We start from the raw sequence: 19,640 nt of genomic DNA, 5'->3' as shown, positions 1-19,640 counted from the left end.
ACACCGTGTGGTCGGACAAACAATGATTCATAAAGGCCAGGGTCTTCAACGAGCACCAAATGTAGATTCAGTCCATTGTACACATTCTTAGTGTCGCCGCATCGTTTCTGTAACAGTCCCATTAACTTGCCTGCTATCACTGATGAGGAGGCCTAGATGGGTACTGCCTAGCCTCATTTTCCACAACACCCTTTCCGCCCCCATTCCCCCCCCCCCAGCCACCTCTACCATTTTTGCTAAGCCTGTCAGAGCAAGTGCTCATTTTTCACAGTTAAAACGTCTGGGCTAATTGATCAGAAGAACTACATGCTTACCCTACCATGCAGATGTGACAGGCGGTTTAAATTTTCCAGACCACTGCTTTTCTACCCTCCGATGGCCTATTGACAATTCCAGCACTCTGGTCCTCAATTAATCTATCAGTTACAATGGGGAAGCTTATGTCTATCTGATTATGGTATGAGATGACTATTAAGGAATATAGATTGTTCTCCATATACCACGGTATTTCATGCACTTTGCACTTACGTCACATTAGCCTTTGAGCCGTGGATGTCGACAAAATATACCCCCAGTCGAAACATAAGAGCAATATTACTTGGGTAATTCAAAAGATACCGTGATTCTTGTATGGTGTTTCAGATCTCGCTTTTAACTGGCAGAAATGCAGCAACTGGAATGGGATTTCACGTCATGTATGTCACTGTCAATCTTTTCAAAAAATATTGCTCATTTATAAATAGTCCCATATCAAATCTTGCTACGTCCCTCTATTGTGTTAAAATAAAACTTCGTAATAAAGTCCTAGAAAGAGCCGTAACCTGGAATGTTCTGACATCCATGTCATTGCATACTTATCCTCGATGAATGTCTCAGTCTATTAAACGTTTTACACTGCAGTCCAAAGTGTAGATGTGAGTAGACAGAGAGCAGATTAAGGAAACACACACACACGCACAACTCTTTTGCATAATGTCTAGATGTCCTGGCAGCTTACTTCCTCATATGGTTAATAAAAATAACTCCAGCAAGTCTTCAGTGCATTTTCCCCACTGCTAAAGATGTTTGAATACAAGACCTTTCCCTGTTCCTAGATGGTGGAGCACATGACCCTTACAAATGGTGCACTGAAGTGGGCTGTCTGCATGCGGATGGACCTGAAAAACAACACGTGGGCATGTGGCGTGTCACAGGAACACAGTGACGTCATCGGCCACCCTGCTGGTACGGCTTACAGAAGCTGTAAAAAACACAATCAGACTCCAGGACTATAGATTAGCCATCATGAAGTCCAATTTCAAGCACGATCTTTCTCACTAATAAACAAGAGCTTCACAAGAAAACCACTGTCCTGAAGAAAATTAATTATTACCCAAGAAACTTCTAGAAAAATGGATGAGAGCTGCAGAAGCATAAGATATATAGCTTAATAACCTAAAGGTGTATAACTGCAACAGTCATCATTCTCCTGCAGTACAGATGCTTAATTCATTAGTATTAAATCTATGGTACCAGCACCCCAAACGCATCATTATTCCTTCAATATTTAAAGCATCTCACATTGAATCTCATTAAAATAATGCTTCCCAGATCAGGTGCTTTTGTGGAATATGGTAATACTATATTTTTTTATTAATGTGTTTCAGAAGTGTGTTATTATTTGGTAGAGTGGCTGCACCGTAGCCTGCAGGGCTATGGATTGGAATCCTGTTCCCAGTCTGTGTGCTTGAAGTTTGTTTGTTCTGTCTGCACTGTCTGGATGTCCTCCAGTTGCTCTGCTTTTTTTACACAGTCCAAGAACATTTAGGCGATTGGTTGGTGTCCCATCCAGGGTCTACTTCAGCCTTGTGGCCAGCAATATAATAATATAATGTTATATATGCACACACACACACACACACACACATATATAGCATGATTTAACTACTTCATTGCATGCCCTCTGTTCAAGTCCGATGTTTAAATGTTTATCTAGAAATTCACATTTGCAGACTTTGAAAGCACACATGGAAAATGTATTAGATCTGATTGAAACACGGTCAGATCAAGGTTTTCAATAACAAGCTGGTAACATAATTATTTGATCAATAACAATCTCCTGCAGAAGAGTGATCTGGGAAAAAGAAGAAATAATGACCCATTCAAGCTCTGCATCCTACTTTGCGTTTATGGGTTTCTGAGGGGCTTATGAGAGCTTATGAATGCTGCACGGATCGTACATTTTACAAGCAATAATATGCATGAAATCACATCTTAGAAATTAGGACCCTGCTGATGAGATATGATCACCTGAGTCAGCTGTTTATCTGGTTTCTGACTAGATGAATTAAGCCATTACTATCACATGCCTCCTGCCTCTTGATGCACCAATCAGCTTCAGGCAACAAAACTATGAACAGTTTGTCAACAACTGCTGGGCTGTTGAACATCCTGCGAGTTTCTCGTTGTCACAGATTCCTAGATTTGCTGTGTTAATCGACACTACAATCCAGTTAAAAGTCTGATATGTTAAAAAAAAAAACATTGTTCACAAGTATGCCGAACCCATGCTATTAGTATGTTTAGTTTTCTGCTATGTGGCTTTAAATTCTGTTAGTATTAATGAATTTTCATCTTGTAAAACTTTTCTTAAAGAATCACACCTGATCTGAATTAACTCAGGTGGTTCCTTCATGTTCTGATGTTTACATTGTAGTCATAGTTACTACTTTGCCACTTTGAAAATAAAATGTGGATTTATCAAAGCAAATTATGGTGAACATGTCATGTTTAAGTAGAACCAGCATTAATTATGAAATAACCATCTAATATCTTGTGCCTCTTGGTCAGGACGATGATGCCGTGTCATTATGCCGGATCTGTAAACAGTAAACACCGGTATTCTGTCATCTTTAAGTAATGTCACTTTTAATGCCACATATTCTGAAATAAACTAACTTCCACGGTGACCCAAGAAGAGCAGGCGTTTCTTACATTATTGGATGACATCAGGAGATGCACATTTCCACTAGCATCATGTCTAGGAGGAGATGTTCTACATGCTTCTATCACCACGGCTTTCAAGGTGATTTCCACTCTTGGGATGCCTTTTTTTTCAGAATCATTCATTTTAAAGGCATCGCGCTGTATTTGGACGTGACAAATCGGGAAAAGATTTCTTTTCAAGGCCGCCATTTTTGGAGCCCCCCCGACTGGTGGGAACGCCGTCAGAACCACTTGGCAGTCCTGTCAGTCCCGAAGGCTGCCCCCACGAGGGAGTGGTGACTGCCAGAAGAAAAGAGTGAAGTAAATCAATCAATACAACTCCCCAAACTGACAAAAAATAGCAGAGGCTCAATTTACTGAGAGCAAAATGGAATGTCATGACTTAGCGACAGTGAAGAATAAGTGGAATTATGAAAAGAAGACGTACCATGATTTATTTATCAGATAATCCAAGCATATCGTACATGTATTTTTGTCTCTATGTAGTTCGAACTCTTTATGCCTGAAAAACATACACACATCTTGTATTGTATATAGATAATCCGTAATAGGAGTTAGCATTATTGTAAAGGATTGGATTTGCTTTTTCTCTAATGATGACAATAATGACCACTCTGGCCATACCTCTCAAACAACAGAGGGTTAGGGATTATTTACTTGTAAGAATTGAGAATTTTTCACTCATAAGGCTGTCCCTTTTCATCAGAATACACCATCAGCGTGCCAGGGCTGTTGACACTGACAGACAACAAAATGTATTTGTATTTTCTGAATGTTATTTATATTTTTTTATCTTATTTTTTGTGGTACACGTTTTCTTAGTGAAAAGTCTTCAAGTGTGAGATTTTCAGGAGGACGAGTCAGGCACTGATATCGGCCACTTCATATTTTAGGATGTTTGGATACAGAGCAATCCATCTGTATTGTTTTACGAAGTCTACAGTAAAGGTTTGATGCAAGATGTAAAGGGAAATCTCTCACTTCTTCCATCCAGTATTGTTGCTTTCATAAGGTATAATATCTTCTCCTGATTTTCGAAAGAAATCCATCGATACACAGTGAAAAAAATTCACAGGACAATATTTCTGTGATTGGTACCATGTTCTGTAGCATGAACATGTGACCTTTGTCACAAATACTCTTGTGACTGTGCTCATAAGTGTTAAATTTAGAATTGTATGACTCTTTTGCCAATGCCAACAGCTCCTCACCCCCCCCCCCCCCCCCCCCCCCCCCCCCCCCCCGTACATGTCAGGGCATTTCGTCCAGTGTTCCTCTACCTTCTGCCTTGTCCTTCCTGGGATGGATGGATGGATGGATGGATGGATGGATGGATGGATGGATGGATGGATGGAGCTGACTGTGGATACAGTACTTTCTGCATAGGGAGTAGTAGTATGCCCAGAGTACCAACCTGCTGTTTTACGTTACAGAATGCACATAGATTTTTTCCCCTGCACTATCCAGACATTACTACATCATCAGAAAAAGGGGTATAATTCTGTAGCCCAAGGTACAAGCAACATTAATGTGTACCAATGGTACAAAAATGTTCTTCAGAGTTCATTTCTCTGCAGTAAAATGTATAATTACCTACAGCTAAGGGTGCAATTGTCAGAACCTTCAGGGTGCAGCCTCAGTGACAAGTAATTGTCCCCAAAAAGGTCCAAAATGGTACTTTTAAAAACGGCCTGGAAGTTTGTTTAATAAGAACCTGCAGGTGTTTTTAACATTTACCAGAGAAGACTCATTGAACATTGAACACGTTTAGAGAGCATTTCCGCTTGTTCTGTTTTCTTTTGGTTTTTGAAATTGTTCAGATTGTCGTGCACTTTTTACCCAAATTTCACTACCTATATTTTACAAAGAAATGTACATAGGTTTGCAAAATTATGTTCTAATATATGATTTCGTAAAACACAGCTTTGCGGCTGGTGTTTAAAATATGAATCTTAGACCTGCCACTTTGAATTTGCTATAAAAGTAATCTTCATCTCCTGTAGGTCAACTAAAATTACACCAAGCATCTTGAGTGTCTCACAATGTTTTCTTTATTATTTGTGTGGGGGGGGGGGGGGGTGATAGAAATAGAACAAAGCTGCTATAAGCCTTTTTTTACATTTTTGTGCCAGTTATTGTTTAACAGGGTGATAAATTTATTAGCTTGTATATTTAAGTATCCCTTGACGTTTCCTCTAACTGTAAAGATGATGGATGTACCTGTGTAGGGAGCAGGGGCATGCATTATGTACCATCCCCCCGCCCCTATTTAAGTGGGTGGATACCTCAAGCCCCCACCCCCCCCCCCCCCCCCCCCCAAAAAAAAAAAATGGTAGGTGGTATAGTTAATACTGGTAATTAATACTATGAAACCAGATTAACTGAAAGTCAGTGGGGCTCGACATATTCTGCCATGAAACAGAGCCGTTTTTATCAAAGAATTGCAAGTCTTAGGTATTACACGATCAGTATAGGCTGAGGATGACGGGGTAATAACACACAGTGGCCCCGAAATGGCATGTTTAAACTTTTCCGTACCCAGCACTATAGTTGTTGCAGTCCCCTGCTTTTCACAGACAGTCCAGCGATCATATTTCGTCCCTTTATTACTTAAGGCGGGGTGATGCAAATAGGCACATTTATGGATCATACATGTTATTTCAAACAGGGCCGGCCACTTTCCGTGGCTCTGTAATTGGTCGGGCCGGGTTGTTAATGCAAACGACGAGGGCGTGCCCCGGCGATCCCTGCCATTCGCCGGCGTGCGCGTCCCTCGTAGCCCGACCGAAGCTACACCTTGGCCGTGTGTGGGTCAGCGCCGTGCCGAGGGGGCGGTCTCTCTCTGGGGCTTCTGCGTTCTAGGGATTACAAACCTCTGCGGGACTGAAATTTATTGTCTTGCCTCGGTTCCCACTGTTGCGCTTGTGCGTCTGTGCCGAAACACAAGGATTGTCTCCCCGACTTACAAACCTGCAAGCGTTCATTTAACAAAACCAAGCTAAACGAACAAGGTAATGTCCCGATCCTGTTAAGTGTGTTTTATGCTGTGATCATCGCTTTTTTCGTGCATGTTATTGCGTTGTTATCCTGCACACTAAGCTGCTGCAGCTGCAAACTTCATGCGTACGATATATGTCACAGACCCCCGCGGTGTGTGCATTTCATCGCTTTAATATATACGGCTTTCTTTTTGTGCGTTTGGTGTAAATACATTTGTTTTTGGGATTAAAGTTGTTACATTCGTCTGCTTCTTTGCTGTATAGCGAGTCTGCCGACAGTTTCTTTGATTTTAGAGTACTGTGAATATAGTGCGAACTGTCAATACATCGCCAAAGCCGTCTCAAGTAATCTTCAGTGTCAAACCAACAACATACATTAAAAAATGTGCATTGTGCGTTTTCAAAGCGAAAGTGAAATGTTCGATAACCTCGCGTTAAAGACAAGTAGCTTAGTTCAGTTTTTTTTTCTTTTAATTAATAATTTTTAACTGATTTCCAGTAGCAGACTCGCTTAATAATGTTATAATGAAAATTAAGTAATGTCTTAAGGGAGAAAAAAAATGTAGTGGAAATTAAGTGAACTATAGTGAATATGACGACAATGCAATTTAAGTATTATATGTGATATTAAGGACACTGTACACAAATGGACTTGGGGGGGGTATACAGCTATACAGTTACCCGCAGACATGAGTAGCACCAAAACACATAAGAAAAAATAATGATAGGTACGGTAATTCTGCAAAGAGTTGGGTTATTTTACTTTATGCGTTAATCTTCATGTCGACTTTTTAAAATGTATTTCTCACTGAACGTCGTCGTTCGGACGTCTAGAGGTTTGAGACCCATGCTGTGCTACTTCCCTGTTAAATTTACGAATAACCAGTTTGAATCATTAAAATGATGCCGATATGAGCGCTAGACCGCAAGCGACGCGAAACACTGCATGCAACTTCTGCGTACACTGGACTTTATGTTTATGGGAAGACCACACAGCTTACAGTGTGGACACAGATTGCCGTTATCTGTCTGGTTTATAAGGAAAAAAGACATGTCAGATCTGTTTTGTTCGTGTTCATTCTAAAACCCATCACCGAATTCGGGGAGCGATTACAGTCGTTTATTCTGAAATCACCATATCAGAGGTCCTTTATTTTGAAATCATCGGAGGTCTTTTTGTTTTGAGTTTTTTCGATAGTTTGTGTATAATGAATCGTAATATGGAAGGTAAACTACCCATAGTTGACAATGGCATTTGCGATCGGTAATATAAACGCATCAGATTATTTTGATTTGGGAGTTCAGCGGTCGAACAATGGAGTTGAATTGTTCACATAATGTAATTTTGGTTAAGCAAGACTGCAAAAGCTCCATTCTTTAAGGTCAATATACGATCATTGCAGTGATCTGTGTATGTAGGCTATTGCCATCAACTTTTTAAGCTTTCGTTTTCATAGCATATATAACAATGGTCTTTCGGTAATTGTCAGTTTAACAGATGATGGTCTGTTAAAAGCGGACACTTGATATTTTAAAGGACTAATGAGTAACAACTCGTTGCCTGTTTTGCTGTGGGCGATCAAATTGAATGGAGAAGACTTAATTGAAAACATTTGATGATCTTAGCCAGTAAATTAGTTAACGAATGCCCGGGAATTAAAACCTAGGTCGTTAGGTGGGTTTTAAAGTACAGCGATTATGTTGGGTCTGCAAATATAATTCTTTTTAGATGTCATCATTCGCGAAGGTGTCCATTTATAAATTACGCCGGCGAATGTATTCGTGTTACCATTGGCTAATGTTACTTTTAAATGATTGAAATAACTACCATGCAACATCACGACTAAAAGAGCAGTTTATCCAGTTGCAGAAACACCGATGCGTATCCTCGTCGATATATAGGCTATAGTAACCTCACTGGGAACCAAACATACCTGTATCTAACCACAACAACCTATTTTGTTTAAAGTCATTTTTTCATCGTCAGACGCATGAAAAACAACTGTATGTGTGTTAGCACTGTATATTAAACAAGGATGCCAGAAGGGAGTTTTCTCCTTTTTTTGCGAATAATGAAATAACTATTCTGTGTTGCGTAGCTAAAACAAATGAAATGGTAAGATACGTAAAGTTTAGCTGTTTCATTATATAACCATAAACGATCCTGCTGATTTGATATTACATCGGTAGGTAACTATAGACATCGACCATCGCGGACGGAGGCTGTGCAGCATAGATTCCATATATGTAGGAATGCATGTGTGTCGTGGTTTTCACATCAACATTGTGATTAAAAAGGGTAATTAGTCTTCGGTGCTTTTCCAACAACTTTTACTGTGTACTTTTATTTAAAACTTCATTTATATGGTCACGCGGCAAGTTTAATATTGATACGATTTCCATATAGTTAACTTCTTCACTAGGGGGTTCTTGCAGAAGTATTGTAATCTGCAGTCTGCTTATTGATGGCCATATTTATTCGATGTTACAGAATTAGGGTGTCCTCGCAAAAGGTTGGCTGAATATAGTTTAATATGATGTGTCAATTTGAAAAAGTGTTCAGTGTTCTGGAGTCTGATTTTATGATAATTATGTACGTAACATGTAGACACCGAATGTGTGCTCACGTAAATGACAAAAACGAAAGAAGGTCATTCTCAGAGTTTTAATCTATAGAAAAGCCTTTCACACAACATTGGTCTGGAACAGATAGGACATATAGCAATTTGGACGCACAGTGTTTTAAATCTTTTCAGTGTAACTTAAATGTCACCTGAAATGAAATGCAGATTTCCACAGGCTGGCATGCCTGCAATCACCCTATTTGAATCTTTTAAAATTTTGGTTGTTTTTTCTCCCTCTCAAAAACCACCTTTGTTTTAACCTTGAATTTGATTTAATCTTATCTGCATATGTTTCTTGCCTCATGTATATTAAGATAAATTGGTAAACGCAGCTGATTTATGTGTGTGTCGGTTAGTGGTTGCAAATAGAGGATCATTTGAATTTATGCCGCAGTGCTTTGGAATAGTTCAAATCTGTATTTGTTGAAAGCTCAAATTTTCCAAACAATTTCTCAAGTACGGTCACAGTTGAAGAGACGGTAATGTACTGTTAAGGGTAATTCCACCATATTTTCCAAGGGGTTCTGCTCTTAGGGGGCTGCTGACCATCTCGCCACTTTATTCTTTCATAATCAAGAAACATTGCAACATTAATATGTGAAACATCATCTGTCTGGGTACTTTTTGGGTGTTTCAGTCAGTATTTGCATTAATCATTTTAGAACGTATTCTTGCTGGAGGTCATTCTGTCCTAGGTAGTTTTCCCTTTTTTATTTATACATATAATCAGCAAGAAAAGGTATAATTTGATCTTGTACGGTACTAGTGATCTTTGTTACCTATCTTTGCATTTGCATCCTTCTATTTAGTGTTGAACTCCTTTAGCTTGGCACCCTAACATCTGCTTGGGCTCTTGTTTAGAGGTCAGGAAGACTTAATTGGCAACTGTAAGTCTGAGGAATGTCGAATGGGTTTTAGACATCAACGTCTTTGTTAACATTTTGTGGGTTAGGGCCACGATAACCCAGGTATCGCGATGAGGCAGTCACCTCCGACCCCAAACAATGAGAGAAGTCATGGATGAAATCCTATCCTGTAGTATCTGCTACTGCGAGTCTTAAACATCTTGACCTTGTGCACGGAGGATTTGCTGTGGAGTAACGGGTCTTGAAAGCCGAATGTCACCCCTCTGTCGTGGCTGTTTATAAAATCTGTTTCAAGAGGGATGATGATCAGATGACATTCCCGCTACGATCCCACAGAGAATGAATTTAAGCTTGGTGGCTTGTGTGGTTGCTTCTCGCTCTGGGGCTTGTGGATGATACAGGCTGAGGTGGCTCAGACCTCAGTGGGTCTTTTTGTTCTTTTTGAGGTTATAAAACTAGGGGATTTTCCATGTCTTGATGTGATTTTCTGTGCACTACATTTGACTCTGAAAGTTCACTGTGGCAAAAGTGTTCCGCAGCACGGCCTTTATAACTACAAAGTCGGAGATTCAGGGGGAAAAAAAATAACGTGAAATTCTTGCCACATGTCCAGCAGAAAAGGTTAATGGCTTCTCTTGCATGTCTGAAGTACTTGGCCTTGGCCAACAGAGAAGCAAAAGACGCAAAATTTTAAGTGAGCGTTGCTTTTGTCCATGTCGAGAAGAAGCTTAGCCATTAGGACCATGATCAAATAAGCGTTCCCTTTATTTGTGAACAGCCTCTTCCTTTCGGATTGCCTACCTGCACCTCAGCCACTCACGGTCGTATCTTCATAGGTGTAACTGGAAGTGATCCTCTCCCTGGATTGTTTTGTAGTCACGTCTGCCCTGCTTATGGTTGTACCTCTTAATGGCGCATTTAGCTGAGGGTGTAATTTCATTTCCATTTTGAAACAGTGCAGTTTAGTGTTTAAATTAAGTGACGTCAGTAGGGAGCCAAGGATGACTGTATCGTTCTAATGGTTCCGGGGGTAATGAGCGCTGAAATCGCTTCAGCCCTGGCACCAGATTGCCGTGTCCCTTTGGATAAGATTGCTCCGCCCTCCGACAGCAGTCCTTGGACTCGACTTCCGCCTCCCGATCTCTCCTCATTATTTGATCAGACGGGCAGGTGGCTGCTGTGCGTCTCCTGCCCTCTGGTTTCGGCTCAAACCTCGTGGCTGCTCCCCCCCCCCCCCCCCCCCGCCTCCCCATGAGCTGTCCTCTCTGGACAGATCACCAACTTGCAACGGCAAGCAGATGGCAGTGCCACACCTACTGGACGGCTCCTTATTTGTCATCCCAAACAGAAAAAAAAAAAATCATCCTGTCGTTGCTAGCCCAGAATTTTTTTTTGCTCCTGTGTCCTTGCCCTTCAAGTCTAGTGACAGATGGAATAGGATTCAAAAATAATAATAAAAAAAAAATAAAGTTAATGTGTGGAGTCGTATCCATGGCTACTCTAAGGGATTCATTTCCTCCATCCCGATGAGAGGACTGCTACTAGATGCCTGGTGCCTCAGCTTGTTCTTCACTAACTGAATGCACCTGATCAGGTACCTTGCTTTACTGCATTATAGGGTTAGCAAGTGCTGGAATCTGACTGCTGCTGCCTATTGATATTTTTCGTTGAAATGTTCCCTCCTTGACACAGATGGCTCTCCTTAGTCCTGTGGAATTTTTCTCGAAAGCTCTTCTGCGAACCGGCATGTTTTACTAGTTAAAACAGTGTTCGAAGGTCGTTTAGTCAACTGGGAAGAGAGACCAGATAAAATAAATTTGGAGCATTAGAAAACTTATTTAACTGCATTTTACATGTCCCAGATTTCCGTCTCATAGACTCATAGAGGTTATTTAATTGTAATCTCTTTTTTTTTTTTTTTTTGGTTAAAAACTGGGTGTAGGAGATAAAGAAACACTCAAGTTGGACTGGTGACAGGTATTCCAGCTTGATTTTCTTTGCGAGTCTCTTCAGGCTGGAAGGCTTCCAGCAGCCATTTCTCAAAAGGCTTCTCCTGTCAGGCCGAGTCTAAAGGCTGACGGTACAACACACTGCAGCTTCAGATGACTAACAGGGGGGCGGCGTGCTGCTAAGGGGCCCCCAGGAGCGACAGCGGTTTCCCAAGGAGACAGAGTTGCGTCACGGACGCCATGTTTACACTGTCATCTCTCAGGACTGTGGCTCCAGGAAAGATGGGCCTCGATGGATGAGGACACCGTGTCTTTGGTCAGAAGTTTGCTGGTTTAGGTCCTGGGGTTGCCAGAGTGATCTTCAGCATTAGGCCCCTGAGTGAAGCCCTTAATTCTCAAGGGACTGTTCTCACCGACCCTGCATTCTCAAAATAGACATGTATGCTGCTTTGGATTAAAGTACATGAGAGTGAAATAAAATGTGTTTGTTTCAGCACTTGGGTGGTTGCATCTGTTGGGTTTGCCATGTGGGTGCAGTCTTGGGTTCAATGCAGGTTCTCCTGGACCTCCTCAGGTAGCCACACCTGCCTGCTTTCACTGACAAGACCCCCACTCTGTGCTTCCTCCCCATAGCCTCACGTTTAGACATAAATCTTATTACACCGGGGCTTCTGTGTACCCCCCCCCCCCCCCCCCCACCTCCACCCCAGTACGTAATCACTAGCCAGCGTCGCACGTTCTCATAAATGCATCAGGTCTCATGTCAGTGAACTATGAGCGATGACTCGAGAGCACTTTGTTCAAATGCTGGATTCAATTTAGTCCTCAGAATAAAAAGGGTTTGCTTATTTATCAACAGATGTCAGTATGCTGGGATGAATAGCACTGCTGTCCTTCTGGGGGATCTGATGGTTGTGTGCTATTGGCGTAGCCCCACCATGCCTTCACAAACTCTAATAAATGGGGTTTGTTAATCTTCTTATTAAGGCTGCTTATTCATTAAAAGGTGGTGCTGAAGCTGCCCCCTGGTGGAACCGTCCAGGGGGTGCAGATGAAATGGGATTTTATAGCTGCTGTAGGGAAACAGTCTAGAAAGTCTTTAAATGATGTGTCTGTCTGTCATGCTCACGTCTCCAAGGTGACGTCCGCTGGCACACTGCCTCCACGTGGAACGCCATCTTGAAACGTGGTCCTCAAGTGTTTGGGCAGGAGAAGCAGTGTTTAGTTGAGGGAGACGGTGAAGCCACTTTTTTAGCCCTCAGCTGCCCTCCAGTATGTTGCTATTTAGTCACTTGTAGGAGACCAAACTTGTAGGAGGATCCAATAACTAGAGCTTAACTGTAAGCAGGTACCGACAAGTAAAACTGAAAACTGGCCCAGGGCACGTTTAATGAGTCAGAATGTTTTGGTTTGAATTGATTTTTTTTTAAGATATGGGTATTGGGGTATCCCATGACCTGATGAGTGGGGACCTCACTTTCATTTCTACATGGGCTTTCCACCATTGATTGTGGGATTTTTAATTTTGTGTTGATCTTTTAGGAATTCCCTGAAGTTTTATTTTGGTACTTAGTTTAGTGGGGTTTGAGGGTGAAAGTAACCGACATTTTAAGTTAAGAATGCAGAAAAAATGTTTGCATTTAACATGATAACTACAAGGCATAGGTTGGCAAAAAAGTGTAAGAACTATCCTTTACTTTTGTGAACAAAAATGAATGTGACATTTCTGGATACAAATAATTTGCAGGCCAGTTTTGACACTTTTCCTTTTGGTAAACTTGCCTCTACCTGCTTTAAGATCTGGAGGCTTGTCTGATTGACCTGAATCATAGAGGCTTATAGTTTTGGTTTTACCTTGAATTTCATAAATGAATGAAGCAGAAGTGCAGCTAGGCTGTGCATAACGGGAACCGGTACACAGCCCAGGGTGTGGCGTGAGCCTCGGGATTCCCGCCGGTCCCGCCGCTCCTCGATGACTTGACGTCATCGATTTCTCTGACCCGTGGGTTATGAGGACCGTTCCATTTTGCATTCCCAACGATCTCTTAATCACTCCGCTAATGAAGGAAAATCGCCCCGCCTCATCGATTTAGCTGCTCGACACCTATGAACTTTAAGACCTCCGCTTTCTCTCTGCATCCTTCTAATTACATGAAGTGGCTTCTCTGAGGCGTTCACGTCGTAACGTGCACGGGCGCTAACTGTAGCATGCCCGCGGTTGAATCTGTTGTTGCTTCGAGGTCTGAGGTTCACAATACCTCATCGTAGCCTTCTATAGACGGGGCCAACTTCGTTAAGTAAAGCGGTACTCCGTTACGATGATTTGTGGATGTCTAAATGCTCAGTGCCGTAGGCCATGCTCTGTTACCACCACCGGTCGTCCGTTTTACGCCAGTCTCAGCATGCCAGCTCTGTGCCCGCCTCTATTCTCTGTTATCCTTTGCCCCTTTAAGATGCGGCTGGAGTGCCGGTACTCGTAAACAAAGGTCCATATGGAACGCGGCCTGGAGAGCGTTCCAGGAATTTAAGTGAAGGAGAGCAGGGGCAGTTGTTTTTGGATGGTGACGTGCAGACTCTTGGAGGGCGCCAAAAGAAACTGCTCAGTGTAGATCGGGGCCCACGGTTGTTGGATAGGGTGAGGGGAGCCAAGAGAGGAGGAACAGAGGATGTACCAGAAGGAAGAGTAGAAGGGTGATACCTCTTCAGTTGCCAGAGAATCGATCTCCAAAACTTTTCTTGTGGTCAGAAGTAAGCAGGTGGCCCCTAACACTCCTGTGAGTGGCTTTACAAATGAAGCACTTAAATTTGAAAAGAAACAGTTAATTTAGCTGTAGCTTCCTTGGCTCAAATCTGGACGTCCTGCTGTCTGATCTACTGCCACTTTCATAGCTGCTTGTATAAAACTATATCTACGTGCTCAAATTTCACTAATACACATTCAGTTAGCAAATGTCTGATTATATTAACCCCCCCCCCTTCAAGAAACTACACTTTAAACCTCATCATCTACTCAGATATTGTCTTAAATATTTGTATTGTATTATTCCCCAGTGAGGGATCTTGGCGAATAATTGAGCCAGTATAAATGCTGAGATTCACATCACGCAAATATGAGCCATATTAGATTTCTCCGTGACCCTACATTCAATTTCTAGCTGTCCAAAAAAGAAAAAAAAAAAAAATGGTTTCCTTCACTCTTGCGGGAGAACTTACCGCGGGTCCTTCCAGAGTCACTGAGCACATACTATATATATGCTAATTCAGTCCATAAAGCAAAGAGGGGGGAGCTTGTGACAGGACAGGAAATCGTACCCGAGTCAGTCCTCTCCTTACTTATGTTTGGATGAAACATCTGGCTCCCAGAAGCGGTATACGCCGCAGTGTGTGTGGGTGTCAGCAGGCCTCTGCGGTTAAGGGGTGGGGGTTGTGGGCTTTGCAGCCCTTTTCCTCGATTTCAGCGCCCCTCGCCCCTTCAAGCCCCCGCGCTGCTGAAAATGGGGCTATTTTTAAAATGGGCTCATAAGGGGAGGGCTGAACTCTCCTGCCCGTGGTTTTCAGACACCCGGACTGGAACAGAACCCCCCCCACCCCCATGTTTTTCTCCCTCTCAACATCGGCACACGGATATCAACTTATAACGGTTACTGAACTGCGTGCCCCCTTTAAATAGGAGTCCTGTCAGGAACTCAACCCCCCCACCACCACCACTTCCAGTTGATCTACGTGGTCTGTTCCCCTCATTCTGCTTCCCCTACATCATCACTGTGGTTACGCGGGCGGGGGGCAAACTGGCAATTGATGGTACATGAACAGCTCAAAGTAAATAAGTCCCACTCAGAAGACTGGTATTTCCTTCCAGGACTCCATCTCAGTCAGACCCCTAAGTCGCCGTGGAAATGAGTAAAAAATTGTTTCACTCGGCTGGACTGTTTATTACTACCTGTGGAGCCTCGACTTGCATCCAGTTCTCACTTGTTTATTTAAATATTTATAATATGTTTCTGTGTATATAGACACACAATATATATCCACACTAGGCTTGGGTAGCAGGACTTCAAAATACCGCATATTGCTGTGATACCGGCGAAACCCAACCTATAATCTATCTAATTCCTGGCTCCCCCGTGTGTTTCTATGAAGGACAGGGCATCCACTCACAAGTGATGTCGGCTAATTTTATAAGCTGGAAAAACAAAGCCTGATTAAAATAAAAAAACAATGGGTGAATAACCGGAGGAAACTGGGATGAGGAGCAGCGCTTTAAGGGAGAAAAATGATGATTGAGCGGCTAATTGAATGCACGTCGAGGGGAGAAAAGCTATTAAAGTACATTGCTTATCACAGCCGGTTACTGTTGCATATTGTCTGATTAATCATTAGTCGAGGCGGCTGCCTACAGTATGTGGTGAGGGAGAGCCTGTTTGTTATTAATTCGTACTGGGTGTTTCAGTCAACGAGCCCGTTCCGAACCGAGAACCAGATGAGCCATTCATAAGGAGGCCTCTTTTTTTAATTATGTTCCCCTTAATTGACTGTCGCCGCTAATGTCTGTGTCTATTTTACAACCATGCTTCACAAAGCATGTGGTATGTGTGGATATATTGAGCTAATCGGGGAAGTTTGTTTTTACGTCCACTCACTCGAGTTCTCTGCTTGCTTTATTTATTTCTTTAATGTACTTTAGGCTGATGAATCCTTTTGTTAACCAAGGTGTCATCTGAGTACTTGACGTCTTGTCATTTTAAATCCCATCGCAGGTAAAAGCTGCTGCTTAGATAAACGCAGCCGTTGTGAATCTCACGCCGAAGCCCTGTGTTTTTTTTATGGTTGGCCAGCATGGCGGTGATTAAGGATAGGGTTTAAACCTGAGGGCTTCACGTTGTCGCAGGTCGGTTTTCCGCAGTAGCGCTCAGTAACGAGTGCCGTACTGCGCAGATGAGTGCAGTTGGTAAGTTGGCGTGAGGGTCAGGTAAGCAGCCGAATGCACGAATCGGTCCCTGACCCTGGCGCTGGACTTGTCTTGATGCGGTGTTGCGAGACCGGCACACGCAGTCTGTCGCGTCGCAGTAAGGCTGGCTTGTGATACGGCAGCTGGCTGCAGCTCTGCGATCTGCCTGCGCAGAGGAGACCTCATTCCACAACCTCTTATCAGGAGCGGGGCTCTGCTCCTGCGGCTGGTCCAGACTTCACCCCCCCCCCCCCCCCCGCCCCTTGAGAGATCAGTGTGTTGACCTTTTAGTTTAGCTGGCAGCGGGGGAAGGGTATGACTCCAGTGAGAGGTGCCCGCCAGCTGGACCGCAAATCTGTTACCGCTCAGGTGCTGCAGTGCTGCGAGTCAGCCTGTCATTTTTGAATGAACATGTCCGGGGAATTTGCTCGTCTGCCCCCCGACATGCACATATACTTATAAAAATCATTGCTTTTGTCTGCATCTGGGCATGAATGATGCTGCTCTTCGGGAGAGGGTGGTATATTCCTGAACAGGTTCGTTTCTGAGGTTTGAGATGGGGTCTTTAGAACTAAGCGATAATGTTGAGTATGCTGAAGAAACAGGCAAAGATCCAGCCTATGGTCCTCCTGCTGATGTCTCAATTCGGAATGTTCCGGTCTGCTTTTAAGTGGCCACAGAGGAAGGAAAGTCCAACACCTAGCTAGTAACATGGTCTGGCTACTTTTAGACGTCCTCAGAGAAACCTAAGTCAGCTAATGAATGTTTGAAATACACGTGACATTGTCTCGCACGCCATGGATTTGGCAATCATCTGCGGTAAGGAAAGCCGAGACATGTTGCCTTTAAACCTTTTCCACAATGTCAAGACCCTCCTGTTGAATCTTGTTTGGACTGTCCTTGTCGCCGGAAGGACTGTTGCCACTAATTACATTCGCTTAATTTGGCTTTGAAGGCAAGTATTTTCAGGTTAGTGTCCTTTTTCTAAACTGATATGAGCCCTACAGGTATATTGTAGATCGACTTGATGTTGGTTAAGGGAGCGGCCTCATATTCTCCTGCCAGGATTGAAGCTCAGGTGAGTGGGGGCTGTGGTGCATTGTGGGTAAAGAACAGACGGGGCATGCATAGAACTCCTGGAGTGAAAGCAGATGTCACTTCAAGAGGCCTGTTGATAATGTAGCAGACCGCTGTGCAGACACAGTAGTTTATACGCCCATTAGTCAGCACCCCTGGTAGAATGTCTGGGTGGATCAGGAACAAAGAGTGGTATCCAGAGTGAGTATTCGGGATCCCTGACGTGGAGCTGTGTCCCACCATGAAGGAGAGTGATGCCGTATTTAAACTCACCTCAGTCCTACAGGATTCCAGCACCTATTAAAAACATTCGTGTGTGTGTGTGTGTGTGTGTGTGTGTGTGTGTGTGTGTGTGTGTGTGTGTGTGTGTGTGTGTGTGTGTGTGTGTGTGTGTGTGTGTGTGTGTGTGTGTGTTTAATGCTTGTAATTTACATTAAACTTAAATACACTTGTTTTGCTTAAAATAAATATATCTGGTGATGTGTGACTGTATATTGAAGCAGTTACTTAATGACATGCTCTACTTTCAGCATGAAGAAATATTCAGGTATCCGAATGTAATTTCTGTTGGGTTTGGTACATGGAACGGCTTACTCATTGTTAGTCCCTGCACAGACTTGTTAGAATGAACTATTATTCCGGTCCCTAAGGGCTAATTCTCAGAGGCACTGTCAGTTTGCTGTTGAAAGATTTTGTAAATGTCCTTTTTAGTGCTGGTCCTAAAATTATTATTATTATTATTTTTTTAAGTGACAGTCATGTCAACAATATAGTATCCATATAACCAGAGCAGCTTGCATTTTTATTGTTTTGTGGTGTTTTTTTTTAGACATAAATTTGAAGCCGGAAGGATATTGGAGGAGAGAGTGATGGAGAGCCCTCCCTGTAAATGTGCCGTGGTGTGGTGTCTGTTGCAGTGTTTGCTTTTAGGGTGTATGCTTGGATGCACAGCAGGAAGTTTTGTACAAGCATTAGTCGAGCAGAGCAGCCAGACTCGGGCGGCGGCGTAACGTAATCTCACCGCTTGGCTCTATCGTCTCGCTCAATTCTGCTTGCTTTGCCTAATCAGGATAGATTAAGCTGGCAGGCTCCTCCCGGAGCCTGCTGTGACTGTTCGCTTCCTAGTCTGTTTACAGCCCCCCCCCCCTTTTCCCAAGAACAGATTTTTGTGGCCTTATAGAGAGTTTGCTGAAAATAGTTCGGGGATGAAGTGAGTTCCTGCCAAAGGCTTTGACAAAACATACTTGATTACAGAGCCTGGTGCGTGAGACCTTGTCAGCTACGCGTCGGTGCTCTACAGATGCTCCAGGCTCCCCAAAGTAAATAAATAATCCACAAGTGGTTCTCGCCGCACCAGCTAAAGCGTAGTATGTGCCGAAAGGGTGGATTAACGATCTCTTGTCCCCAAGGTCCTACATCTTATCTGCTAAACTTTTTAGAGCAACATTTGGTGTCGTGCATTCCTACACACCTCACATCTGAGCCAACCTTTTGTCATTTTTCAAAAAAAAAAAACATTAAAATGTTAAATTGAATTGCGTCATTTGGGCTATAGAGAAATATTAATCATTCATTAAGTTAAAGTGCATGTGCACTGCTGTCTTAATAAATATATATATATATATATATATATATATATATATATATATATATATATATATATATATATATATATATAATTTTAAAAAGTTACAGCTTGTTTATTGCTTTATACATTGAGAACTGGTAATAACAGACAACAAAACAAGCGGACAGATATGTCATACTCTTTCTGGGGGAAATGAGGCAACCTTACATACGAACAGCCTGAACCAGTCACCAACCATCGTGCCCCTTCCAATGGGGGAAGCAGGACAAGTCCATAGCCTGTCCCTATTGGTTACTCAGGATCATCTTGATCTCCCAATTGAGGTTCACGCTGCCTCCTGGTTGGTTGTTACTGATGTTCCTCCCCTGGGGCAGCCTCAGGGTAAGTCTCCTCAGGCCTGTACTCTTCAGAAAGGTTGCTGATGTTTCTGTTGTTGCTCTGAGTTACCAGATGTATTTGAAAGATTACCATCTGACTAGGTCCATACAAGAGAATTGGGGGCGAGTGTAAACATTTCTGCATTGGGCCAGTAGGAATGTAAGGCGTGGTAGTGATGCTGAAATGGCCGTCTTGTTTTTGCGAAACCCACCTTCTCACCTGGCCG

The 19,640-nt window shown here is 42.8% G+C and overlaps 1 protein-coding gene and 1 long non-coding RNA gene across 3 annotated transcripts in view; one reads left to right on the top strand and one right to left on the bottom strand.

Moving 5' to 3' along the window:
* Positions 1-2,469: 2,469 nt before the first annotated feature.
* On the bottom strand, positions 2,470-3,590 carry LOC125748403 (uncharacterized). Its single transcript, XR_007399541.1, has 3 exons — positions 3,413-3,590; positions 2,974-3,264; positions 2,470-2,858 (listed from the first exon to the last, which is right to left on the bottom strand). It is a non-coding gene; the product is annotated as an uncharacterized LOC125748403 (long non-coding RNA).
* Positions 3,591-5,724: 2,134 nt separating this feature from the next.
* The window catches only part of sema6e (sema domain, transmembrane domain (TM), and cytoplasmic domain, (semaphorin) 6E), an 87,910-nt gene continuing 73,994 nt past the window's right edge, over positions 5,725-19,640 (top strand). The window contains exon 1 of one of the 2 annotated variants that reach the window (XM_049024418.1): positions 5,725-5,996. The gene's annotated coding sequence lies outside the window, so the exon portion shown is untranslated. The remainder of the gene's footprint in view (positions 5,997-19,640) is intronic. The other variant, XM_049024419.1, reaches the window with a different exon arrangement.

The sequence above is a fragment of the Brienomyrus brachyistius genome, chromosome 9 (assembly GCF_023856365.1).
Source record: "Brienomyrus brachyistius isolate T26 chromosome 9, BBRACH_0.4, whole genome shotgun sequence".
Taxonomy (NCBI): domain Eukaryota; kingdom Metazoa; phylum Chordata; class Actinopteri; order Osteoglossiformes; family Mormyridae; genus Brienomyrus; species Brienomyrus brachyistius.
The sequence above is the reverse complement of the archived record's forward strand: the minus strand, read 5'-3'. Positions and strand labels throughout refer to the sequence as shown.